Genomic DNA, 23998 nt, shown 5'->3' with positions numbered 1-23998 from the left:
ACGGTAGACAATAATACTTCTCAGAAATTTTCATAACGAACTAAAACATTTTTGATCATACTGAGAGAACCATGAATCTAATGCATCAACGACAAAAAACACAATCCGTCAGAAACAAGTGAGTGCCTTCAGTGAGTATAATTATATAGGTTAAATTTAATGGAATAATGGTGTATATTTAGTATAACGATATGAAAATAGACGCTTAGAAAGGAAATACAAATTCAAAATAAATCTTAACATTTGCCCCATGCTAGTAATAACAGAAGAAGGCCATTCTCAAGACTTTTTTTTTTTTAAAGTGTATTCACTTCAGAGTACGACAAAAAAAGTATTAACGACATTCGGTACGTATCATTTTTAGAAGACGTCTAAGTCTGTGACTAACGCTAATCTATCTATATAGGTCTAAATAAAAATGAAAGTGACTTAATAATTCTTGAACCACCCAAACGATCTCGAAATTTTCAACATTGGTGAGGTTCGGGCCTGGGTTCGGTTTTTATCATCTCACTGACGGTGCAACTTAGAGGAAGAGGTATATATATATATATAAATGCTCGAAAATGACCGATATTAGTGTCGAATCCATAGTTTTCGGAGTCGCTGAGATGAACAATGACACTTCCGGTGCTGTTTCAATCCGAATTTAGCCCCGAAACTTGGGATATATATATACAGGGTGGTAGGTAACTCCACCGACAAACTTTGGGAGGTGATTCTTTATATGAAATGAAAGAATAAAAGTTCTGATAAACATAGGTCGAAAAAACTTCTCCTTTCAGAGTTATCCACCGCCGAAAATTCGAAAAATCATGTTTCGAAACGCCCTGCCTTAGAAACTATAGGACCTATCCCAAGCGGTTTAAGGAATTACACAGGAACTAGTATACGATCTATCTAAATATCCATATTTTAACATCCTCCGTTATCGGCGAAACGAATGCGCCATTAGTACTTAAAGGAGTATCCCTATACCTCAACTTCCTTTTTCAGTTCGTTTCTAAGGCAGAACGTTTTGAAACGTGAACTTTCGAATTTTCGGCGGCTGATACCTCTGAAAGGAGACGTTTTTCGTCCCATGTTTATTAGAACTTTTTTCTTTCATTTCATATAAGGAATCACCTCCCAAAGTTTGTCGGTGGAGTTACCTACCACCCTGTATATATATATATATATATATATATATATATATATATATAGCCGCGAATCCAGGATATGATCAAGAGAGGAGCTAAACCACAGTTTGGCGCTTTATCCATAGGATTGAAGCCCAGATTATCAAGTGTATAGCCCCTATAGCCCTCCCCTTGGATCCGCGCTTGTATATATACTTTTTGAATAGATACGTGGTCCACTATGTCAAAATTGCTTCGTGAACTTTCATTCGGCACACCTTTATGCAAAATATGACGTCATCAATATGGCTGCCTACTGATTTCACCGTAGCAATTTTAAATTATTAAATAATTCCACTATCGTTCAGATCCAGCCCCCGCCAAGTGAACTTTGTAGTGGACAAACACCGTGTGCGTGGATTTCCTCGGGGTTGTTCTGTTTCTTCCCACTTTCTTCACACCACCATTTCATTCATTTCTCATCATCACCGTCTCCTTTAGCCTTGCCGGCATAACTGTGTGACGTAAATCTCAAAGATTTCATTTTTTTTTTTTTTTTGCACTATCGTTCAAGATAGAAACTTAATTCTTGCTTTATTGTTGAGAATGTACTCTAGGCCTACATTGACCCGATCACAGAGTTTTACTCGTAATTTCGTCAATTATTATTAGCTTTAACGCTTCATACACAGTTCATAAAGCATTAAAGGAACGACACAATATACAAATAATGATCTAAATTACAACCCTAGTCACAAGCACTGTTTTATTCAATATGTCACCTGATCTTTCTATGTAGAAGAAGGGCAAAACAAAATTCATTACTGCTACCAGCTAACAGATATCTATACTCCATTTCTTGTTGTCATAAAATGATAGTTCTATTTGTATATCTATGAACGTAATAATATTATTACGTTCATGTGTAAAACTAAGAAGCATTTTTATATCTCTTTTATTCCTATCAATAGCTTCGGCTATGTGCCCTTCTCTTTACTTCTTTTATCAGTCTAAAAATAAAAAAAGGCCTGTTCGTCGAAAACTGAACTTCTAACTTCAATATCTATAGTGTAGAGCGTTGACGACAATAACACACTGGTTATTGTTTATAAAAGGACCGATAAACGCTATTCACTAGCATTTTGTCCACAATTTGGATTGCAAGGAATGAAAATATTTCTTAGTGCTAATGTGCCTGCCAAAGTAAAATGTGTTTTTACACGATTTGCTTTTCTCGTATGACTTTATAATTAAAAAACTAAAACCAAACAAAACAACTGTCTTCAGCGGGAATCGATCTGAGGACTCTGATTTAGAATCCCTCTTCTTACCTATTACACCACGGAGAAGCTGCTTGAAACAGAAACGATACATTGAAGTCTTTGTGGAGAGAGGCAAAGTAATTTACATCAAATCATTTTTCTTGTTTTGTTTTTATTGCGTTCACTCTTTGTTTTTCGTACAATACATGAAACAACCAATACAATTTTCGCTACGTTGTCCAGAAATACTGTTTTAACTGATTAGAAAATAGGAAAGTACCAGTGCCGAAAGTGGCGAAATGATATGGGGTAATGTGTAGTATTTTATTTTTATACTGTCGATAGCAGCAAAGAGCAGACGATACTATTCCGCGGAAAACATGCGTATTATTGTTTGACAGACAGTACATACAGTTATGTTTAAAAAAAAAGTAGTTCAGAGAAGCCCCATTTAACCCTACGTAAGGTTTTAACAAATTGGTATTGCACTAATTTTTCTTCTTTCTGGGGGTGTACACTTTCTCGTCAGCATAAGCGTTAGCATGATTTAATGTAAATTTCCGTATTTCAAACCTACATTAATCGCCCTGGACACTACTTACTCGCTCCAACCTACCCTTCTGGAACGATAGTGCATTTTATTCAAATTATCTGTATACCAGGTGTAAAAGTGAGGGCAAACGCAGGGTGACGCCGTTACCTCTTTCCCAAAAACATCTATGGTGTCTCCCACTTTCTAAAAAATTAGCCTACAATGGGCAAAGATAGACATGGAGGATGGCGGGACGTCTTGCGTCCCTCTACCTTTTCAGATCCACTTTTACCCCTGCTGTATACAGCCTATAGAATCTTTCATACATGTAGTCTCAATTTAGGTAAGGTACCCTCATGTCCAAATGATTGTCGCATATCTATAACTGTCTTCTTGTAAGAATATAATTTGATAATGATTTTGCACGGTATTTTTAATACTGATACTACGTGTATAATCGACAAATGTGTATTTGTGGTAAATTTCATAGGAAAAGAATTATAAACAAAATGTTGCTAAATGAACAAGAAAGTTTTATTTTCGTTTTATTGTTCTTATTTACTGCTCTTTTGACATAAAATTTCCACATACATGTCTTTGCCGATTATACACATACTAACATTATAAGCAGTCTCGTATTTACGATTTTGTTTCGGGAGGGGCTTTGCTAACTTTCGGGGGGGGGGATTTGCCTGAAAATGTGAAAATTCTGGAAGATATTCCATATACTTTAGTATAGTAAGTAAGATTCCGGGGGAGGGGTAAGCCCGGAAGCCCCCCTAAATACGCCACTGATTATAAGAAATACCGGGCGAATTCGTTATCAAATTATATTCCTACAACAACATATTTATAGACACGCCACAATAATTTTGGACATGAGTATACATTCACTTCTTTCATCAAGAATTTCACTGTTACTACCTTAGAATGTGTTTATTAGGAGAGGAGTTGCATTACTCGTGTCGATTCACTTTAAGTTGGCTTACCTGTTATGGGTATAAATACAATGTGTAGACATCTGCTATAAAAACAATGCGAAAAACATGAACACGAACCAACCTGTGCTAGGTAACCACTAAAGATCACGAATTCTATATAACTGACTCAGGGCAGGAGCGCAATAGAAGGGACTGCGGGATGGGTTCGTAGGGAGTAGGCGCGTCAACGATGGTGGATACGAACATAAACTAGGATAGTCGAAAATTACTTCATATAGCATAAAAGACAGTGAAAAAAACATTTCCAGGCCCGAACCTTAAAAAAAAAAAAAAAAAAAATAGTCCCAGGACCTGCTAACGGGCAGAATACCTAGTAATAATAATAGTAATGGTATAAAACCACATGTCTTACGTGTGCCACAACTTTGCAATACTTCTATGGTTGCGAATGATCACTTTGTACACTACTTTCACATATCACTTCATTTTATCATGGCTTGCCTATGAAGCCTTACGTGTTAAAGGGCACATTTTGCAGGTCGTATTTCTGCCTTATTATACATCTGAAAGGTAATCCCGATGTACTTTGAGTAGCTTACTTACGCAACAACAACAAAAAAAAAAAAAAAAAAACACTTCTCCCGAAAGTTGAATCAACTATGTTTACTTATATTTTGACAGCGCCCTTTTCCACTTAATCTAGACAAAAAAAATTATAGTGCTTGACGAATTAGGTCTTTTTAGGCTTTAAAAGTAGATCTGTCTTGAAGAGTTTTCTCAAGTATATATGTATCAAGTCGGATTCTGGGAAGATGGCTGACCACCAGGAAGCAGATTGTTTTACTCAGCTTTAATACAAGTTTTCTATCTTAAAACATTTTTGTTTCCGATCTTTTTTTTTTTTTTTTTTTTTTGTCTTGATATGAATATTAATACTATATACCTAAGTAAAACCAGAGGCAGCTTTAGGATTTTAATTGTGGGTGTTCTAAAAATGGCACCCACAGGCCACAGAGCACTATTCTACAAGTATATATATATATATATATATATATACACTTTTCGGGTTCTTGTCTGAAGAGACAAATTGCACAAATTGCAGCTAAAGTCGATATAGATTGATACTAGCATCGCTTATTAGTGTAGCAATTCATTTAACTGCTTGATGTATTTGTAGAATGATGCCAATGGTTCCAAGTTAATCTGCGACGTTGCTACATTGTGAAACTTTGATTCCTCATAGCGGCTGAAGAAAACCTCGGAGAGCAATACATCATATACCATTTTCGCTTTATTTTGGCCTGTAGAATAGTGCTCTGCGCTTTCGTGGGCGCCACTTTTAGAACACCCGATATATATATATATATATATATATATATATATATATATATATATATATATATATATATATATATATATATATATATATATATATACCGGTATACAGTGGGTGGTCGAAGTGAGGCGGTATGCGGCGGTATGCCATACCGCCTCTGTTTTTTCAGTGATCAAAACTTACCGTTACTGGAATGTAGATGCTAAATACTTTTAATAAATCCATCTTTATACACAGTAATTGATGAACAGCTTTGCACGTAAAAGGTTTTATTTCTTATGTAGAAATAATTCTAAGTTGACAACACCAACATTTTTCTTACCTTTTTCCTACCTTTTGTTTTTAAAATGAGTTGTCTGCAAAGAAGCTCACTTAGTTTATATTTTGATGTGCCATATTGAATTGTTTCTTTGTTATATGTATGTTTGTATGTGTGTCTTTTTGCCTTAATGCATATAAATGCCGTGTTTTGAGCATGAGCGGGTTTAGGAGTTGTCTGCTGTGAGAGCGGACCTTGGGGTGTTTGGAATATTCCATGGTCGAGTGGAGGATCAGAAGTTTTCCTGCATGAAATTATTAATATCCTCATTCGGTTTTTGAGCATTTTCGTGTATAATTTTCTATAATACAACATAAGGGGATTTTTTTTTCAGAAAGTTGGAGGGGATCAAATTCTCTCCAAGCCCCCTCCACTTGTTTTCCACTTCGAACACTATATTTGATTGATTAATGACAGTAGGAAATTATTTTTATAGTAGTGGTTGATGTTTTTTGTTAAATAATTATCTACCAATAATACAAATAATGGAAAATATATTTACTCGTTATTATATCTTTTAGAGTTTATATATATATTTCAAAATTTTTGGGTAGGCCTATCCGCTAAAGCCGCCACTGAGTAAAACAATTCTACATCAGTCTCAAGATCCTTTTAATAACAATTTAAGTAGCTATTTAAACATATCAATTTGATACATGCAAGGCCAAACTTATCTTCGTGCCACCTTAGATACAGTTTGTACTGTAACTATTGAAATATTTTTCTATAATTTGATACAAGTGAATTTAATACAATTTAAAAACGTTGACTGTCGACATGGATTTATATCCGTGACATAATTAAACCTCTGATAGGTGATAAAGAAACAAAGAAAAAGAAGTATGTCAAATCTATCATAGGCAAGTGAACTGGGTTATCTCCACATTGTTTATCTTATATACCTTGGTTTATTCTCTTCTATGGAGGAATGAAAGAAAAGTAAATCAAGAATTATGTTGTATTCGGTTTGAAATATTCTTAAACTAAAACCAGGCGAATTCAACACGAAAATAGAGCATAAGGTTAGTTCAATATAGATAGACAAAAATTTATGCTAAAAGCTGAAAGTAAATTAGTAGCGAGGGGATTGAGTATAGCCCGCTCCCCCCAGTGATTTTTAATGAATCATAGTGATTCTAACGATTCATATTAGTTCAAAATGAATCGGCTAGTAGTAGTAGTAGGAACGGGTTAGAAGCCCCGCAGGGGTTGGGTGGGTTGTGTGTTCGACATAAGTAGTAGTAGTAGCAGTAGCAGTAATAGTAGTAGCAGTAACAGTAGTAGTAGTAGTAGTAGTAGTAGTAGTAATAGTAGTAGTAGTAGTAGCAGCAGGAGTGGTTGAAATGGTATATAGTGCCTGTTCCGACCTGTGACTCTTCTAGTTCCGGTGACAAAGAACTGGGGGGAGCGGGCTATACACAAGCCCTATTCTGTTTTAGCAGACTCTCCCCTACACTAACTAAACAGCCATGAAGAGAGACCTAACTTCAGGTATAGAGACCAGTGTTTCTTCCAGACATGTTTTTTTTTGGGGGGGGGACACTGCCCTCCGGAGCTCTGAGAGTGCCCCACCGGAGGAGACCAAAAGAATATGTCTTTAATATAATAATAAATAGAATAATACCAGCAATGCCCCTCGGAATACTAAGTGTGCACCCCCGGAAAAAAATTCTGAAAGAACGACTGATAGAGACGATGCCGCCGAAGTTCTGCCAAAGATAGCATTCCGTGCTAAATCTGCTTTCGTAATCAAGGATTCCTCCAACACACAATGCCATTCTTGTCTTTCAGAAAACTCCTATCAGGCAAAAGTGAACAAGTAATAAAAGAGTTGTCAATTAGTTGGAGCTAGTATAGTAAATGTGATGGAAGAGGAATGGTTTCATAGGCCAACTTATATCTTTGTGACATGAAATTAACTACTTAAGTAGCATCGTGCAGGATAGATAGGGTCTACTATTCGTTAATGTCGTCTGTATTTTTGTGAAAATTTTGTTTGTTCCTTTTTTGCTTTGCCCGAGAAAGATATGAAAATTAATTTCGTTGCAAACGAAATAAATATAACTTGAAGACCCAGTGGAAACTTTGGGTAGCATACTGGACACTCAGACACTGTAATGAATTAGCCCTATGGTTACGACCTTTTCTTGACTGACAACAAAGTCTACTCAACGCTTACAACATCGTGTTACACTTGTTTAGGTAATATAAGTGATGAATGTAAATTATTATAGTGTTGGACTAAGTTTCCATGAAGTACTGATTACTAGGATCACCATGATTACTGCAAATACGAGTCTTGTTAGGTTCATAAAGGCAAAATATTAGGCCTGTGCATTATATTGGATTTGTTTTATTATGGCACTTAATATTGAGAACTAGCAACTAGATCAGAAGTTATTATTTTTTAAGCTATATGCAATCATTGCCAATCCACTGCTGGATGAAAATCTTCCAATTCTTGTTTTATAACCATCTATCTCGGACAATTCTTTTCCACGTTACTTTAAAGTGTTTATTTCGTTATACCACCTTATACCATTATGTTTCTTAGTTTCTTCTTCTCTCTTGGTATCCAATTTAAGAACGGCTATTCTCCATCGGTCATAATTTCTTCTTGGAAGATGTCTGGCCGATTGTCACCTCAATGAGTTTATTTTCGTGATAATATCCATCACTCTATCATTGCTGATTCACATTATTTTTTCCCTATCTTTGTGGATGATTTCAAACATAGATCTTTCCATTCTTCGTTTTATAGTTTGGAGACGAAGTTTTATAGTTAGTGTCCAGGAGCCTTTATGCAGAGTCGTTCTGATACGTGATTAGTGCCATACTAAAAAGTTCGACTTTCATATGTCCCTTGTAGTAGTTAGGCCTTTAGAATGACGCTAATCATACGTCAAAACGACTCTGCATAAGGCGGCAGGTCTCTAACCCATATACCAAAACTGGCAGCATACATTCATTGAGAATTTTACGCTTCAGATCAACTGGTGTTTGATTTTTAATGTGGAGTTGTTTCTTCCGAATGCGCTCCAGTCCACGTCAGTTAATTTCTTTCTTAATATTACCCCACAGGAACATCTCCTGTTTCAGATAAATTTAGGTATTAACTTCTATTTCCGCGTTTCCAATCTGAATCCACAGTTGATTGCGAAGTTGTTCTGCTGAACATCACTTTCATTTTTTCCACATCCATTTTCAACCCGATTTCCTTGCCCTTCAAACCACTGGCGCAAATCTCGGGGGCGGGGGAATGAGGGGGACATGCCCCTCCAATCTCGGAAATTAGGGGCTGTCCCCCAATAATCGATTTGAAATGTGTTTTGGGGAGAGAAATGTGGTGATTTGTGTGCGATTGGCATAAAGGAAAGTGAGATGAAATTGATGCACCCTTGAGCAAGCTTTAGATCTGCCCGCTTCCCAATGTTGAAGACAACTCTGTTGCTGTTCCCCTGATCTTCCACAGTATTGTTTTTCAACTTAATAAATATTTTGAACATCACTTTATATATATATGTGTTGAATTGAGTTTAGCGTCTTTTTCAGCAGCGAGGCTATATATATTAGGGATGGAAAAAATCCGGAATATATATATTCGGAAAAATTCCGGAACTCAGAAAAATTCTGGAATTCAGAAAAATTCCGGAATTCAGAAAAATCCGGAATTCAGAAAAATTCCGGAATTCGGAAAAATTCCGGAATTCAGAAAAATTCCGGATTTCGGAAAAATTCCGCAATTCAGAAAAAAATCCGGATTTCGGAAAAAATCCGGAATTCAGAAAAATTCCGACATTCGGAAAAAATCTGAATTTAGAAAAAATTCGGAATTTTTCCGAAATCCGGAATTTTTCCGATTTTACTTTCCGGATTCCGGAAAGTAAAAATTCTGGAATTGGCCATCCCTAGCTAGTAGCTGTTAAAAGAGAAACACAATAATGAATATATATACTGTATTAGTTTCTTGTAGTTGGATATGTCTTTATCACTTACGTAGAGAATTGCTACTGCAGTTATTTACTGCTTTATGAGGAAGGTCTTATTTTCACACACAAAAAAGTCGCCGGTGTGTTTCAAACATTATCGCGTTCCCACCTGCAGCTGCTCCAAAGCACTGCAAACTACTTTTTAACCAGACGAAAGGCAGTGAAGGAAAAGAAATCTCAACAAATATTCTAATAACATTCGCTTATTGTCAACATACCTACAGTGAGCGCAGAAAGTGTTCGTACACCGTGCATACTTTATATTGAAAACAGCTAGCATGAGAACGGGAGGTGGAATATATATATATATATATATATATAACCAGAATTAAGACTACACATTCATACATATTATTTCTATATACAAGAGAAAGGCCAAACAAACACAATCACTGTTTTGTTCAGAAGAAAAGAGAGAATTCCTTTTTTGTAAACGCAAAAAGTCACCATACACTTATGCTTGAATTAATGCTTATAAAGTATATTACGTTATTTAATATTTTGTGGGATTACCCTGTGCGTTAATGATTGTCTGTAGTCTTTGTGGCATTGATTTCACCTGTAGTAGTTCGTAGTTCTGTAGCTTCGGGACTGATTATGTCCCATTCTTCTTGAATAGCTTTTCTCAGGCCTTCTTTAGTAGAGAAGCTGTGCCTTCTGATTCTTATCTCCAGAACAGACCATAGATGTTCTATGGGGATAATGTCTGGGGATTGAGGAGGTGTGCGAAGCTGTTTCAAGTTATTATAGAGTAGCCACAATCGAGTATTTTCCGCTGTATGTTTGGAGTCGTTGTCTTGCTGAACAATAAATTGTTTTCAAGAACCATCTTCTGCGCACTAGTATGGAGATTTTCCTTTAATATGTTAATATACACTTTGTGAATCATCACTCCATCGATAAAGTGGAGACGACCCACTCCTGAGGCACTCATACAACCCCAGACGAGCACGGACCCTCCTCCGTGTCTTACTTTAGGGGCGAGATTTTGAGGATTCATCTCTGTATTCACCTTGCGCCATACCATACGCCTCCCATTGGACTCGATAAGATTAAATTTACTTTCGTCCGAAAATATGACCTTATTCCAGAAAGAAGCCTGATCCCTTATCTTTATACTCTTTTTCAACCTTTAGGCCTACCGCTCACTGGCAACATTTTGTCGGGTAACTATCTTGTTGCTCTGGCTAAATGCATTGAGTCTTATGGGAGTCCGCTCACTGAGGCGACGGCGACAGAAAAGTTGCCGAGGTACCTCCAAGCAGAGAGAGAAAAAATATGGATGTTTTTTTATAAGTTTTTTCACATAACAGTTCGCTCCGGGTGTAGAGTATGAAAAGAAGTGTTCCCAATGGAAACTAACACATTCTTTGATTAGTGACTAGCATGTCTTTAATTAGTGATAAAGACTATGAAAAAATAATTGAGGAAATAGAGAAACGCCCAACGTTAAAGAAGAAATATATACAAAGAAAAGAATATTGAAGGAAGTGTGTTTTGCTGTTGTAAGAAACTAGAATGAGCTTTCCATCCAAGAAAAAACAACACAGATAGGTACAATCATGTCCAAAATTATTGTCTGTGAAAATGTTTTTTTGTAAGAATATAATTTGATAACGAATTCGCCCGGTATTTCTCATAATGTTAGTATGTGTATAATCAGCAAAAACATGTATGTGGAAAATTTCATGTCAAAAGAGTAAGAACAGTAAAACGAAAATAAAAGTTTCTTGTCCATTTAGCAACATTTTGTTTTACTCATTCTAATTTTCGTATTTATAATTCTTTTCGTATGAAATTTGCCACAAATATACATTTCCCGATTATACACATATTATCAGTATTAAAAGTACCCCGCAAAATCATTATCAAATTATATTCTTACAAGAAGACAGTTATAGATATGCCACAATCATTTTGGACATGAGCGTACATTAATCGATAATGACATATCGCTGTCATACTACACACTACTACATTCATTAATTTCCCACAACTAGAAAACTAGAGATAAAATTATCATTTTCAAGTTTCTTTCCATTTCAAATATAAAAAAGAAAAAAAACCGTACAGTATAAAAGTAACGGATTTTAAAACGTGAAGAATATGCAGGAAGAACGAAGAAAGCCAATTTTTATTTTATAACTATACGTAGAACATCTGAGAGTATAGTTACGGCACAGTGTTGTCGGATTGCCGCTTTTGTTAGTTTCGTTCTGTTAGTTATTTCCAGTCGTTTTATATGTTCGTTATTATTGTTGTCTTTTGATTCGAATAATTCTTCCCGTTCGTATTAGCTTACTTAATGCTGTTATTTTTGTCACTCATTGACGCTCAGGGACGTCATTTAGGGGGGCAGGAGGGAGCAATTGCCCCCAAGAGTTTGAGAAATATATATATAAATACTCTAATATATTGTCTATTAATATACTAGTACAAAACGTGAAAGTCTTATGTCGGTAGTGCTCTTGCCCCCCTCAAGCAAAGTTTGAAATGACGCCCCTGTTGACGCTACCTTCCAAAATTTGATAGCATTGGTGTAATTAGGATAATTTGCTGGGGAGCTATGGCCCCTTACTTCTAAAAATTGCAAGAACATTTTAGAAGATCTTGTTATAATAATGCTATATATGTCGTCTGAGTCCATCCTCCGTCCTCATTGTTAATCTTTTCAAATTATTTAGTTCCGCACTGTTAGTTCCACTCATGACTTTTTTGAACTTATAGACCTTTAACACACTCGAAAACCTGTGCACGCTAACTCCGTGTGTAAATTGTTAAAAAAAAAAAAAAAAAAAAAAAAAAAAAACATGCAAATGGTAAAGGTGCCCACGATAGGGTACATGTCTAATAGACCTTTCGTACTAATATGAGAACGCTCAATCCACCCAATTTTGAGATTATTTTTCTCGAGACCCCAGAGAGGGACATCTTAAGAAAATAGTTCTAGTGGATTGAGCGTCTTGAAATTAGTAGAAAAGGACTTTGAAATTTATCCAAGCAGGTCTTATTTTATTTATTTAACAATTGGAATGGGCTATAGTTTTTTAAATGCCCGAAACCAGCGATATATGAACTGTTCCGGTTGCCGATTATGTAAATTGTGATATCAAATGCTCGGCAACTTTTCTGTTGCCGTCGCCAGTGAGCGAGGGTATGGCAACAAAACTGTTTTGTCTCCGTAAAGTTGCTGACTGCAGGCGACAGCGACGAGATAGTTGCGCAACTGTTTTGTCGCCAGTGAGCGGTAGGCCTTAGTCTCTTTATACGATTTGTCTTGTTTACCCAGAACATTTTCCTGGCTATCCGACCATGATATCCTGCAAATATTCCGCACTGTACTGGCTGATACTTTAACACCGCGTGTTTCCAGATCCGTTGCCAATTGCACAGCACTACTTTTCGGAACCTTTTTTCTTTCCCTAATAATGTAACGTTTATCTTGTTCACTCAACACTCTTGGTCTTCCAGTTTTTTTTCTTTGTTTTTTTTTTTTCGCACAGTGATAGAAACATTATACATCGCAATTATTGTTTGTACTGTTGAACGAGGCCTGTCTGCAAGCTTTGCTATCTTTCTCAAAGACTTACCCTTCTTATGCAATTTAATAATTACTTTTCTTGTCTCCTCATTTGTTTCTGTTCGGTTGCTTCCCATTTTGACAGCCCACCGTGCAGTTTTTTCACTCCTATTCACAACTAAACTCATTCTGTTACTCGTCATGCTATACAGAGGTGTATACTCAGGTGAATACTAGTGAACCTCAGTTGTGGTATTCGTACGTCAGGTGTACGATCACTTTTTGCGTCTACTCTATACACTTTCTACGGAATTTATTTACTTTCTGACCATTAAACTTGTCTTTGTGGTTCTTTATTGATATATTCATAAAGCTTAGTTTTATTATTCATATTGTGTGTGTTATTACACTTCTTAAATTTTCTGTTTCTTTTTCGCAGGCATTCTCGTTTCAATAGCATAGGTGTACGAACACTTTCTGCGCTCACTGTATGTACAGTAAATACAGATTTATAATTTTTGACTTTACGAAGTATACAACGTAATTGTTCAATAATTAACATAAGGAGGCATTCATTAATTTATATTAATATAATAATTAATAAAACTAATAAGCGGGTGATTGATGACTCAGTGGTAGAGTTTTCATCTATGGTATTCTAACCCAGGACATGTGCGTTTTCGATGGCTAATTTTGTGTTCGAAAATTTTCCCGGTGGTAGGCCTACTCTTGGTTCCCTTTCTTATATTTGTTCCATCATCACTCATTAACGAATTTAGTTTATCAAAACTCTATAGCCATATATTCATTCTGTCCGTCAGTGAAACAAACAGTCTCAAGAACTATCTGATGGATTACCATCAATTTTGGCCATGATGTACAGAGTCAATAGTTAAGAATCGAGTTCTCTGATGAATGTAATATTCAAACCGGAAGCGGTACAAATCAACCATTTCCGGTTTTAACGTTAATCATTATATAGTAAATATGGTAATAGATAGCGAGAAGCGGTTTCCAGTAATCGACATATATGACGTTCATGTAGATGGAATGTAGATCTGCTGAAAATAATGAGCTTAGGTATTTAGAGAGCATTTTCCGCTTTAGAAAATGTGTGCTTGCTAAAGAATGTAGAGAATTAGCTGAGTCAGGCACGTAGCTAGAATATGGTAATAGGAAGGGGGGAAGGTCTGTCACGAAATACTGTGGTTATTTACCAGGGGCTCAGTCATTCTAAACTATTTTATTGGCAACATATATTTGTTCGTTTAGCCAAGATTTCTAATGGGGGGATGATATGAAATACTGTGGTTACACACCAGAGGCTCGATCAATCTAAATATTTTACTGACAACATACCCATATTGATTGGTTAGGACAATAAAATGAGGATATATTAGTAAGTATTTTAATAAGAAGCTATGAAGAAATCTCGAGTAAAAGAATATAAAAAAGTATTGAAAAAGATATAGTCTTCCGAGTTCATTCGAACGGTGTCGAGAATTTTGCGTCTGGGAAATTTGCGCCCTACCTCAAGAACAGGGAAAATTGCGCCTGCGATGTACCTCCACCGGGAAGTTTGAGCCCTGCGAAATAAAAGAACCTATTGGAGCTTACGCATTTGCTCGGAGGGACTGACATTACAGCATAAACAATCCTCCCCCCACAACCATGCCATTTGTGATTTATTTTCATTGTGGCTATATAAGGGGAGAATAAACTTCAATATAAGCCAAAAGAACACAACGGATCAACACAATCACTGCTTCTTTCAGGGAGATGATTTTGGGGGAACACTGGCCTCCCCAGAGCTCTCAGAGTGCCCCCTCGGAGGAGACCAAAATAATACGTCTATAATATAATAATAAATAGAATAGTACCAGCAGTGATCCCCCTCCGGAATACTAAGTGTGCTCCCGGAACATTTTTTCTGAAAGAACGACTGAACGCAATTGTGTGTTTGAAGTGTAATTCCGGCAAGTAAACACACTGTACATAGTTTTCTTGATAATATTACTGAACTGATTTTACATTTACTTTACATTTTCTTTTCTATATTTTGTGTCCTGAAAAGCCAAACAACTCGCAGGGATTGTGAACAGAGATATCTGGGTAGAGCCAAATAGCCTTTTGTAGATTAAATTATACTCTTTGATTATATTAATAAATAATTATATATCAGTCATTTATACTTTTATTGTAAATTTTGTAGTATAATGAAAAATTGTATTTGTATGGATTGCCCTTTAGTGAACTAAAATTGTATTTTTTTCATTTGTTCGGAATATTATAACGGATGGAGTAACTCACTGAGACGATGAGAGGCAAGCCTAGTTCAAGTGTGAGTGGACTTTACACAATACAAAAATAAGTTGAATTGTAGGGCGCTAACATCCCAGTGCAAATATATAGCCGGCGCATTTTCCCCTCTTTTTTGGGGTAGGGCGCAAACATCCCAGTGCAAATATATTGCGAGCGCATTTTTTCTATTTTTGTGATAGGGCGCAAATTTCCCGGGCGCAAAATTCTCGCATTCAAGGAAAATATAATGTCCGTGAAGTTGACAAGCCACTTATGTCAGACTCCAATTTCGACTTTAAACGTCGCTAGTGCTACGTTAGTGTTCGATAGTGACGCAAATCGTTAGTACTCCACAGATAACGTGTGCTTTTTAAATAATGGATATAAGTCTTCTAACTGCATGCCAATACGCCCACTTCTAAGAATCATCTCAAAAATGAGGTTAACCGTTAGAGCAAGTAAGTGCTCATTAGTGCCATTAACATTAACGTTAATGCCTCCATCGTACGGCCCTTTGAGTAATAATAACACTACGCTCTTTGCTAGTCTCAATGCGTCCCTATATTCTCGCGAACATTCTGACGTGCCCAAGTTAGTTACTTTTTTTTTTTTTGCAACTATTGTTTATCTGTTATTGTTTATTGTTTATTGCTAGTCTGCAGAGTAGTCCTTACATTAATATGCCATTGTCTTTGATAATCATTGCGTATTTACAAGCAGTTTGTTATTACTGTTAGAAGATATAAAAAAAACAAAAAAAACAAAAAAAAAAAAAAAACAGATAAAATCTACTACTTAACGGTTCATATTTTTCTTTTACAGTACATAAACGATTCATAATAATAATAATAATACTTATAATAATAATAATAATAATAATAATAATAATAATAATAATAATAATAATAATAATAATAATAATAATAATAATACTATTTCAGCATAAAAGTTATCAATTGCATCACACTGGCAACAAGCGACGCATTATTTAACTTCATAAAAATTCGTTTCTCACGATTTTCTGGAAAACTACGTATGATAACATCTTCATTATGTCAAGTTGTTTATCTCAGTGTGATATATGTCTTACCTCTGGACAATATCACAGTAAAACAAAAATTAAATATTAGGAGTACATCGTACATTTGGACTACATCTCATTAACCATGGGAAGATTGAGTAGTGTATACTTTAGGATGGAAGTTTCAGCTTAACTTGCATCATACATTCTTAGAATTACAAAAAGGAAATTTGTTCGTTTGCATTTGAACAAAATTCTTAGGATTACAAAAAGAAAAAATAATTTTTCTGAATTCCGTAATTTTTCCTAAATCCGGAATTTTTCCGAAATCCGGAATTTTTCCTAAATCCGGAATTTTTCCGAAATCCGGATTTTTTCCTAAATCCGGAATTTTTCCGAATTCCGGAATTTTCCGATTTTACTTTCTGGATTCCGGAAAGTAAAAATTCCGGAATTGGCCATCCCTAATATATATAGACCTATATATAGTGAGAACCGTCTTACCCTTCCCTCCAATGTTGAAGACAGATTTGCGCCGCTGCTTCCAAAAACGATGTTACCAGCGAAACAAAGGAGCATCAGATGTGTTCCTTTATATTTATTCGTTCGTATTCCCACTTCAGAAATCAAAAATCATACTGACGTTCGTTTGTAATAAAGCATAGAAGAAATTGTATCACCGGCACGTGTCTCTCTCTCATGCAACTAAATAGTTGGATGCTTGCAGTACCTTGTTTATAACTTCTTCAACATCACTTCCCTTAACAGTGTGAATAACTGCCGAGGTCTTTACGGAATCGAAAGCTTTTTCATAGTCAATAAGCAGCACATTAAGTTAATTCATAGTCGTTTGACCACTCTGTCAGTTTTCTTGTCACTTGAATATGATCTACTGTCCTGTAGCATTTCTAAAGGCACGATTTCTCTGCATTGGCATTTTGGAGAAGGGGCACTGGCTCCTTATCTGAAAATCGCAAAAATCTTTTAGAAGACCTTGTTGTAATAATGTTTGTATTACCTTTTGAGTACTCCTTCCCGCCCTCATTGTCATCTCTTCAAGTTCTTTATTTGTCTCCACTTCTTTACTTCTGGTCTTTCACATGGGTTTTCTTCTAGATTGGTCTCTACAGGGAATCATGGTTGCTATTAATACATATTTAAAGTAAATTGTAAAATCTTTTAATTTTAAATTTTATAATAAATTAATGTCTTTTACTAGTGGTGTACTTACTGTTAATTACACAAACTTGGTACTAGTGTTGTGTTTCTTGTTAAAAAAAAAACAAACATATACATACACTTGTTATAGACAAGACATTTTTAACTAAAAAAAGAACAGTAGCATGTAAACATGGCTTAACTGTCTTCCTGTAAGATTCAAAAATAAAAGCCTGCAAATAGACAGAAATGAAGGAGATCAATGAACCGGAAAGAGAGGTTTCGTAAACAGACTTCAGTGATAGCAATAACAGTCAAATTAAATTTGTAGTAGGAAAAAAAAAAAAAAAAGAAAACATTACGTTTATCACATACGTACGAATCTCTAAAATTGGTAGTTAAGTACAAGTTTCTACTCGCTAAGTTACAATGTACTGAAAAATTAAATGTACACTGAAAAATCAAATGTACATATCTTATATAAATAAGATCAAAATTTATACTATAAAGGTAACCAAGAAAGTTCTGTCGGTTTTTCAGCCAATACCTTCGAACATCGATATGTCACCTAAGACGTGTTTGAAAGATCAAAAATAGTCCCCAGCATCATCGACGACCTCCTGGCAATGTTCTGGTAGGGCATGGATTCCATCACGGTAGAATTTGGTAGGCCGTGAAGCTAAGAAGGTATCAAGTGCATTTTGCACCTCTACTAGGGATTTGAACTGGTGTCCTCTAAGATGATTGTCCAAGAAACGGAACAGATGATAATTGGACGGTGGAATATCTGGGGAGTACGGCGGATGCAATAGTGTTACCCATCCAAGGCGTAGAATGGGATCCCGGGTCATCCTATCCACGTGGGGCTTAGCGTTGTCCTGTAACAGAAGGATTCCCTTTGCTATTCAGATATGCTGGCTCCAGAGTTTTGAGTTTTTCTTGAACACGGCTGGACTGCTGACAGTACACAGTTGCATTGATGCTCTTACCAGCTGGTAGCAGTTCCCGATGCACGATGCCGTGAGCAGTCCACCAAACACACGGGAGGACTTTCCTCTGGTGCAGAGCTGGTGTCAGCTATTTTGGAACCGGTTCATGGGATGCTAACCAATGGTGAAGGCGCCGTGAAGCCTCGTACAGGAGCCACCTATCATCACATGTCAACACCCTGTCCAGAAATGGCTCTTTCCTCAAACGAGGTAGCAAAGAAACACAGGTGTCTGCTCGCTTTGCCTTCTGGTCCGGAGTCAAATCATGTGGGACCCATCGACACAACTTGTAGTGCTTCCCAAGTTGATGGACTGGGGTCCCGGGTTCGATCCTAGCCCCCACCAAGTGAACTTTGTGGTGGACAAACACCGTGTGCGTGGGTTTTCTCGGGGTTCTCCCGTTTCCTCCCACTTTCTTCATTCCACCATTTCATTCATTACTCATCATCACCGTCTCCTTTAGTCTAACGGGCATAACCGTGGGACGTAAAACTCAAAGATTTCATTTCATTTCATTTTCAAGTTGATGGAGGTGCTGCCGAATGGTTCCCACTCATATTAAATTGTAGTCCGAGTTTCTCATATGTCTGGCTACCGTTCGTCTCAATTGCTGCTGAAGAACATCATTTCGTATATGTGTTGGTCTTCCGGCACATGGTGCGTCTTCGAGTGTTTCGTCAATGTCCTTAAACTTGTTAAACCACCGTTGCATTGTCCGCTAGTCATGACTAGACTTCGGATCGATATGCACTAAAAAACGGCAAAATATGCATGCAAATATGCGCTAAAAATCACGAAAATATGCACTGAAAATATGCAAATATGCACTAAAAATTGTAAATATGCACCAATCAAAAGCTAAAGTTCATTTTTTTTTAAAGAAAAAGGCTGTATTACTTAAACTACATATATTTGTGTATAACAATGATGCATTCATGCTACAATATACAACTATGTAATTTTCGGTGTTTTCTTGCTAAAACTTTCATTTATTTGTTAAAACATTACTGTACATGGAAAATTTTCCTTCCGTGTCACGAGTCGTTAAGGGACAGTATTTCAAAGAAACAATGTTACTTCCCGATAGGAACACTTTATTCACATTAGACAAGAATTTTATGCCAGAATTTTTCGTGTTTATTGAATGAACGTTTCGAAGAAATGCTTCTCCGATTGGCCTTGGGGGCGTCTGCTTCGTTATTGAATTAAACAGCTCAAATGCACTGCAAAGTCCTAATCATCGCTCTTCTAATCTCGTTATGAACTGAAATGAGTATTGATAAACGCAAGGTCGCTTTTAATGTTTTCAGCTCCGCAAGCGTCCAAGGCTTCTTAAATAAATTTGGTTTCTTTGGGTTCAAAGAGTTCACAGTGAGTATGTGAAATTAAAATACATCTACTTATATATATATATATATATATATATATATATATATATATATATATATATATATATATATATATATATATATATATATATATACAGACGGGCCCCCCTTGATACTCAGGTATAAACTGGATAAAATGTTTTTCAATTCTGCTTAACACTGGATAAAGCTGCAAACTATGGTTTAGCCCCTCCCTTGATCATACCCTGGATCCGTCATTGTTTTACAAATAATGCGCCAAGTATCTGTGAATAAAGAATAAATATACTAAGAGAAGTAAATAAACATTTCTGGCATAAGCACACAATAAAACCTGCCTAGCGAAATTGAACAGGACTCGCAAATATTTCCGTTAAAGGTTTCAAAGTTAACCAAGATAGCTCTATGCTTAGAAAAATAAATAAGGTACATACATATAATGGACATAGTGAGATAAAATAAAATTTTGTATATAGGCCTAACGTATTCAATTATATTATTTATTTATGCTACGAATTAATACATATAAAACTTACAGTAAAAAAAAAAAAAAAAAGCTACATACTGTTTCAAAGGCCAAGACAAGAAGCAGATGCTATGCCAGGGTGTCTATCGGTCACGAAAGTCCCGAAATGAGAAAAGGGTCATGAAAGTCAAGAAATTTAGCTTTTGGGTGACGATTTTTTTAAAATCTGTACAAATATACGTACAGATTGGAAAATTTTGTTCTACAAAACATCAAAATTCACAACCAAAGATGTCTATGGTCGGCTTTAGACGCTACAAAATCGTTACCAAATCGCACGCATGAAAATTCGGCCCAATTCGCATCCAACTTCGCTCTTGAGAATGTTCCGAAATTTTATGGTTTGATAAAGGAAAGGTCACGAAATTTGATTTTGAAATTTTAGTAGACACCCCGTATGCCCTTTTCAGCGCTCCTCCCTCTACTTTTGGCTCCCTTTTGATCTATTGTGTATATTATGCTCCTTGTTCCTGTCTCTAGAGCATCTAGAGAACGCGTTATTGATATTTGCAGATAATTGTAAATTGCACTTCGTTCAAAAATTCGCACGGTATCTAGGGCCTTACATGGTGGTGGACTAAAGAGTAAATGTGTAGGGTAACAAGTAAACGAAGACCTTTACAGACAACGCAGTTCATATACCTAACCTCTCACAGAATGTCTAAAAAAAATTTAAACACTGTATTACGGAATTTGAAAATTTCTGTTAAAAAGTCTATTTTAGTATCCGTTGTTCGCAACACAGGTTCCGCCTAATCAAGAGAATTTAACACATTTCGTTTTACCTTTAAATTCATGGGATCGTGAAATATTTCCGTGTAAAATAAATTTTCGTTTAATAAAGGGTCTGTTGAAGGCAATTTTTACTGTAATAAAAGTCTATATTAAAAACCCTTACGTTCTTGTTTAAAAGAAAATAAATCCACTTGAAATTACTTTTTGTATCCAATTTTCTGCTGCCGTAGCATTGTCCTCTCAAGCGGCAATAATTTACAATTTAGACTATAATATTGATACTTTAAATGGAATAAAGTTATTTGAACAAGGAATAAATGGGAAGAAGGGAAAGTTATCGAAAACATAACTGAAGACTTAGTAGGGAATTTACGTTTGGAGACAGAGGTGTGTATGAAAGCCACACAAGCTTATATTTAAATACTCTCATATTTAGAGCTCATTTTTGAAAAGGTTGTTCATTTCTTCCCGAAATCATTTTTCAACGGTTTCTTTGGGATGAACTCTGTCAAGTATGCAAAAAGAAAGCTACATCTAGGCTGTTTCATAGTTGCGTAAACTTTTTACCAGACTTGAAACTGCTATGAAAATATAAGAAGAAAAAAATGTTGCTAAAGTTTGAGCTTTTGCTGTCGAACAAAATAGAAATGTCCTTTTCTGAAAACAAGCTTACTTACTTTGAAAGTATTACTTGTTGAGCATACACTTTGCAAAATATATTTTCATGTTGAATTGTTAACGTTTCTCAGCTTCAATCTATTGCTTCAGAAGATAACTTCTAGAAGATTTTTCGAGCCCATTTAGCTGTAGTGCGACACCTTTGTCCAATTTTTGTCCACTCAAGAAAAAAATTATACCATTCAAATTATTAAAGAGGGCCTTTTACAAATTTCGACCACTTCAATCACTTGTAGTGCGCCATCATCAAATTTGAATTTAACTAGCTCAGGAATTTTGTCCAACGAAGAAAACAATTGTACCATTTAAATTAACAAAAGAAGGTCATTTAAAAGTTTCGATCACCTGTAGTGAGACATCTTCAAAATTAAATTTTAACTAGCTAACAAGGAATGGACATGAACGTGCCATCCGGACATCCGAATCAAACCTAGTCTATTCGATAAACATAAAGATATGTTCATGAACAAAAAATTAGGTACCATGGACAATGGAATAAGTCCCTATGGTCCATTAACTCCGTTGGTATAAAGAAAATCGCAGTAAAATAGCTATTGCATCAACACTGTTCATTGGAAAATAATGGTTTATAGTTCATTCTCTTCAGCATGAAACAAGCTTTCCAGAGGTGCTATGTATTGAGGACCATAATGCATTTGAACAGGTGAGAAAATGTTGGGAAAATTCCCTCCAAAAATCCCTCCCATCAACTTTGGACCCATCTGGAGTGGCCTCGGGTAAAAGTAGACAATATAAATGTATCTCGAAAAATAGTATAAGGGATAAGAAATGTGTGTAACAAGTTTTGTATTGATAGATAGAATAGGTATGAGGGAGAAGTGTATATTGTTATACTTGTATACTTTTATTACTTCGATCACATGTAGTCCGACATTTTCAAATTCGAATTTTAACTGGCTCTGAATTTTGTCCATTTTTGTTCACCCAAGAAACAATGCACCATTCAAATAAACGAGGGAGGGCTATTTAAATTGTCGGCCACTTCGATCACCTGTAGTGCGACATTTTCAAATTTGAATTTTAATTAGCTCAAAATTTTGCCCAATTTCCTTACATTTTTGTACCATAAAAAATTGTACCATTCAAATTAACAAAAGAGGGCCATTTCAAAACTTTGGTCACTTCAATCACCAGAAGTGTGACATCTTAAAATTCGAATTCTAACTAGTTTAGAATTTTCCCTATTTTTTGTAGATTTTTGTACCATCAAGATAGCTGAAATTCGAATTTGAAAACGTCTCACTACAGATAATTTCAGTGGCCAAATTTTAAATGACCGTCCCTGGTTTATTTCAATGGTACACAATTTATTCTTGGTGGTACTAAAATGTTTAAAAATTCGACACAATTCTGAGCTAATTAAAATTCGAATTTTAAGATGTCGCAGTACAGGTGATTAAAGTGGCCGAAATTTTGAAATGGTCCTCCCTCGTTTATTTAAATGGTACAAATTTTTTTCTTGGGTGAACAAAAAAGGACAAAATTCTGAGCTAGTTAAAATTCGAATTTGAAGATGTCGCACTACAACTAAATGGACCCAGATTTTTCTTTTGGCATTCCTATACTGCCACAAGAATACACAATTTCAAATCCACACACACACACAACATTAACTTCTGAGATTGATGACTTGGAAATTTTGTTGTGGGTGATTTGACACCGTTATTTATATCATCTTTCAAAAAGGTGACAGTCACGCATCATTGCCGGGAGGATGAATCACTCACCCTTTTGTTATTCTTTCACATGACCTTGGAAGATATTCTAAACCGACAACAATCAACCATTTTAAGTTCTTGAGTCTAATTTATATTAGAAACTTGAAATTCCATTTATGAGGAAAGTTGTTGGACGTTAAAAATTATCAATTTGGTTGTTCCTTTAGATATGCATTTATATGCAGTAACGACATAAACATGCACTAACCTCCGAAATATGCAAATATATGCACTATAAAACTCTGTTATTTTACCCCAAAACACCTGAAACGAATTTCTGTTTAAAGAGCATATCAATATCACATCAGGAAAAAAACATGCAAATATGCAAAAATCCGAAGCCTAGTCATGACTAGGGTGACCAGACATACTCTTTTTAAGAGTATTATACTCTTTTCGAGGTTCATATACTCTATACTCTTTTTTCTTCCCAAAAATATCGAATTATACTCTTTTGTGGTATTTTC

At 35.7% G+C, this 23998-nt stretch overlaps 1 protein-coding gene across 3 annotated transcripts in view; it reads left to right on the top strand.

Moving 5' to 3' along the window:
• LOC145692068 (uncharacterized) overlaps positions 1 to 23998 on the top strand; it is a 113339-nt gene continuing 89341 nt past the window's right edge. The window contains exon 1 of one of the 3 annotated variants that reach the window (XM_081767364.1): positions 1 to 118. The gene's annotated coding sequence lies outside the window, so the exon portion shown is untranslated. Of the gene's footprint in view, positions 132 to 6358; positions 6531 to 23998 lie in introns of those variants that run through there. The other 2 variants (XM_081767366.1, XM_081767360.1) reach the window with 2 other exon arrangements.

The sequence above is a fragment of the Thermobia domestica genome, chromosome 1, assembly GCF_964235325.1.
Source record: "Thermobia domestica chromosome 1, izTheDome1.hap1.1, whole genome shotgun sequence".
Lineage (NCBI taxonomy): Eukaryota > Metazoa > Arthropoda > Insecta > Zygentoma > Lepismatidae > Thermobia > Thermobia domestica.
The sequence above is the reverse complement of the archived record's forward strand: the minus strand, read 5'-3'. Positions and strand labels throughout refer to the sequence as shown.